This window comes from Microcebus murinus, chromosome 1 (assembly GCF_040939455.1).
Source record: "Microcebus murinus isolate Inina chromosome 1, M.murinus_Inina_mat1.0, whole genome shotgun sequence".
Classification (NCBI taxonomy): Eukaryota; Metazoa; Chordata; class Mammalia; order Primates; family Cheirogaleidae; genus Microcebus; species Microcebus murinus.
Genome location: NC_134104.1, coordinates 131,624,615 through 131,629,314, shown reverse-complemented (window position 1 = coordinate 131,629,314; position 4,700 = coordinate 131,624,615). Strand labels below are relative to the sequence as shown.

Below are 4,700 nucleotides of genomic sequence, written 5' to 3'. Positions count from 1 at the left end.
TCTTAGTTGGATAAAGAAATGTTACTAAATGGATCAAGCAGTTTGCTAGTGGTAGTCTAGCTTGGGCCCTGTTCTGCTAAATATTTTAATTAAAAATTTAAATGAAAGATACGTACAGTTTGCTTGACAAACTTTGGGTGTCACAAAAATTAGAAAAGCAGATAACGTTTAACCACTTCAGTAACAGTGTTGACCATAGTCGATAGCCACAGATGAACGCGCACAGCGACTTTAGCCGACGGCCATGATATGAAGGTGCACAGCCCAGCGTCGACAGCCGTGATATGACTTTTCTAATTTTTCATTTATCAAAATAAAATTGTGAACATTTAAAAATAATGTAACAAAAACATATATGTATATGTTACCTATTCTGATTTACATTACAAGTAAAGCTGCCTGTAAAGTAAAACAAGCTTTCAGTGCTTTAAAGCTTTCCTCATCACACAAGAGCAAAACGGATTCGTCATCAATGCACAGCACACACTATCGTGGGGACTATGAGTGCCGGCTGTGGGCAAGGTTTCGCAGCCAGTGAGTGCAGTATGGAAGTGGTTAACAAGCTGTTTATTAAAAACACTATTAATAGTCTATAGTAATCTCCTGTAACTAACAAGGTATAATCCCTGAATTTAGGTTTAAAAAATAAAATCCTTTGTGAATGTTCATAAATAGGAAGACCTAGTTTAGCAGCAATTTATGTGCAAAATATTTCAGTCGATTACAAGATGAATAAGAGCCAACAATATGGACAAAGCTGTCATAGAGGCTAATGCAGTCTGAGGGGAGTGTTAGGAGAATATGTTCTTTGGATTCATGGAGATGATGGCTTCATTGTAATGTGCACTGGTCAGAACTCATCAGGAATATTGTGTTTCATTTTTGATGCCATATATTAAATGGATATTGTTAGATGAAAGAAGCTGGATACTAAAGAAATCAGAACAGTTCGAAGTACTGGGGATGTTTAATCTGAAAAGGGTAGTGATGATGAGATGTGGTAACTGGGGTGACCATATGTTTGGGTCATTCCCTGTTCATGCCTGTTTCCCAGTGCCTCATCTTTTAGCATTTATCCCATATGTGTTATTTTTACTTTTTTAGATAGAAATTTATTTTTGAATGTGCCTTTGGATTATAACTTTTAAACAAATCTTCCACTACATTAAAACCAAATGTTCAATTAATAATTACAATTTTTAAAATTATAATATTGTAATTACTTTAGTGCCATCTTTTACTTTCAAACTTATCTAGAGTTTGGGTAGTAAATTGCATAGTCATCTAATAACTATCTTCCTATGTGGAGCGTTCTCTTTTTGACAGATTTACTTTTTTGTGAAGACTATTTTTATATAGGTCACAGGAGAAGACTTTGATCAATGGGTGGACATTATAGGAAGTCCAGTTTCAGCTCCATATAAACTTTACAAAGTGGAAAGTTCAAGGGAAGCCTGATGACCCCTTGCATTCTAGGGATTTAAAAATACCTGATTATGAAAAACTTTCAAATATATACAAAATTTGAGAAAATGGTACAATGTCAAGAATGTTTAGAAGATAGGTTTTTGGCATAGTAACACAAGTGACTTCCAGCCATCTAAAAGAGTCACCTTTGTTAGAGGATGCAGGAATACTGACCAGGATAAGAGTATATGCTTAATAAGTTACATCCCAGTCCATTGGATGCTAATAATTGGGCTTCCGTTGCCAAGTTTTACTGATAGCTAGACTCACAGGCCCCAGGTATCAGAGGTCTGGCTTTTTCTACTCTATAGTCCCTCATGCATAAATGAGAGTTACCTTTTTATTCTGGTCTTTTCAATTCTTCCCTAGTGGAGGGTCTTGATGGAGATGTGACCTGTCACTGCCTTCACTGGCCCCAACCCAAATGACCTACTAACATCAGATGTCATATATGATTTATTTTTAGTCTTATGTAAGCAAGAAATGTACATATCCTTCTGGATAAAGGATATTTAGATAGATTTCTGAGAATTTCTTACTCTACTATACACGATGACAAGATCCGTAGTTTACTGTGACTAATCGGAGTTTGTTGGCTAGACAGCTATTTTTCTTTTTGATCTTATTATTTCTTAAAAGCACCATTGTGTGAAAAATATGACCAAAGTATTTTTAGAAATGTTGTAATGCCCTTGATTGGGGATCGCTGTTGCCAGCCTTCTCTGGCTCCTGTTCCTCCCTCATGTAAATGAAACACTGGATTTTAAAATGTAGGTTGGATTCAGCAGTTGCTAATTGATAAATTTTCTCATTGCTGTTCTGAATTTAGTTCTCTAAGTGTCATAAACATTTTACTGATGAAACATTGTTATGCCACAGAATTGGGTACAAAAGAATAAAAGTAACCAGGAATGATAAGGTGGAGAAAAAGAAACACTGAGCTTTACTAACTTTGGTTATGAGCAGCTAATGAAAAGTTTTAGGAGAAATAATAGTTAACTCCATCTTAAAAAAGAGTTCTAGACTTGAGGTCAAAATTCAGGAGCTGTGTATAGAGGGAAATGTAAAGGAGGAGAGATAGCCATAGATCTTAGAGGCAGGGTGATACAGTGCAGCATGTCACAGAGGCTCACTTGATAAATGGTACTTACGCCAGACACACTCCCAAAGGCTTATCAAAGCCTTGCTTTTCCTTCTACAGCAGTTTCCTTCTCTGGGAGAAAGCATTTTAGAACACAAATGAGAAATAGATACATTTTTATGCAGACAACCCCTTCTTATACATAACAGTAAATCATTTGCAATCTTCGCATGTTACTTCTAACCAACGATTTGTGACAGTGACAAGGGCAGCAGTGTCGTGGTTGACACCTGCTGGTATGATGTTTGCCATGTCAGTATACTTAGAACAGCTAGGCTAAGGAGTCCCTCTTCTCTTTGCTAGCTGTGTGAGGTTGAAAAAGATCACTAAGACTCTTCAGGTCATAGTTTGTACCTATTAAAAATAGATAGAGATAGTTATTGTCTTTGGTTATTTTACAGGAATCTTAGATAAAATTACAAAATAATGTATGTAAAAGTACTTTGTTGCCTTGATGCATTCTTATCTGTAATAAAAAGAAGTTTCCCGAAGTGACTCTGGACACGTTTCTCCTTTCTCCCTCATTACTTTCTAAATGTAAATCTTTCATTCTTTCATTCATTATCATTCTTCTTGCAATGTGACCATGATAGCAATGGAAGAGACACAAACACATATTTAATTTGCTTTGAGAATAAAAACTGCTGGAGTTCGGGGAAAGAACCATGGTATATGTTTCAGACTTGGACAGGAATATTACATGAGGAATAGAAGAGTGTCAAACTGTTCTTTGCCTTACAGAATTAAGGCATTTAAAAATGAAATAAAACACCCTAGGTGCTTGATGAAAAGGACATTAGCTGTCCTGGGATTAATATTTAGATCTAGTTGTGAATGCTGGCCAAACTCTACATAAAACTGAAGGATTTATACTCCCAGCTTCTGGGAAGATTGTCTGCTGAGAGGTCTCTTCAGCCATCTTTGAGAATTGTCTCCATTGAAGAGAGCCACCTTGCCCAAGGGTGCTTCCTTCTCAGAGCAGCTCGCATTCAATGGTTGATCAGTTCATGGGCATGAAAGTGTGGTTTCCTCTAGGATGAGCAGGACCATCCCAGCCCCGGCGCTCCCCGTAGCATCAGGTCTTCATCAAGCCTTCAGTGCTGCCAACGTTCTTCCACTGCCAAGTCCCATTTCCTTTCCTGCTCCTGAAAGTATTGCTTCTGACAGCACTTGCAATAAAGATCCTACACAAAAATCTTGGATCCAACCTGCTCCAGAGGCTCTGACTTCTTGGATTTTTCTGAAGGTTCTTAAACAATTGAACTTAGTTTTTCATTGAAACTATTACACAGTTTTTTTTGGAAGAGGAACTTGGTGTCATACAGATTTGGCACCATATTTTCAGAGGGTGATACTTAGGTCCAACCAAGAGGCTGATATGAATTAACTTACATTTTATAGACTTGTCAACTTTCTGACAAACCTGATTCATTAAAAATGTTTTTTGTCTCATTACAGTGGAAAAAGTACAGAAATTGTTGCCAATTTCTTTACAGTTCATTCATTCAGGAAGTAATTATTGAGTGCAATAATTACGGGGGAGAGAGCAAGCAATACACAACATGTGGTTGCTGTCCTCATTTTTTAAGGGGACAATACATGTTAATTACATAATTAACAAAATAGAATAATACAAAAGAAAAAGCTGTAGGAACTGAAAAAAAAAAAAAGAAATGCCTTTTTTTTTTTTTTTTTTTTTTTTTTTTTTTTTTATCCAGTCCCTGTGGGGACCGTCAAAAATTGCCAATGCCGACTATATTGCAAGTCGTCATGGCGGGGTATTGGGAAAAGTTTTCAATTAGCAATAATCGCGCCTCGGATAAACCTCATTGGCTACGATACTGCCACTGCGCAAAGCTGAGAAATGCCTTTTAATAATGATGCTTAGGAAAGATTTCAAGGGTAATCTGTAATATAAGTGGAGCCTGGAATAATAAACAAGGATGGCTGGTAAAGGGTGTGCCAAACAAGGGGAGGAATAGGAATAAGATATGGACATGAGGAGATATGGGGCATATTGGAAGCTATTGTTTTTTAGCTGAAGTATTTGACTTACATAGGACAATAGCGGGAAACAGAAGTAGGGAAGCTA

General features: G+C 36.9%; 1 non-coding gene across 1 annotated transcript; it reads right to left on the bottom strand.

Annotated features, from left to right (window-relative positions):
* Nucleotides 1-4,326: 4,326 nt before the first annotated feature.
* LOC142874875 (U4 spliceosomal RNA) lies at nt 4,327-4,467 on the bottom strand. The gene has a single exon (XR_012922456.1). It is a non-coding gene; the product is annotated as a U4 spliceosomal RNA (small nuclear RNA).
* Between the last annotated feature and the right edge of the window lie 233 nt (nt 4,468-4,700).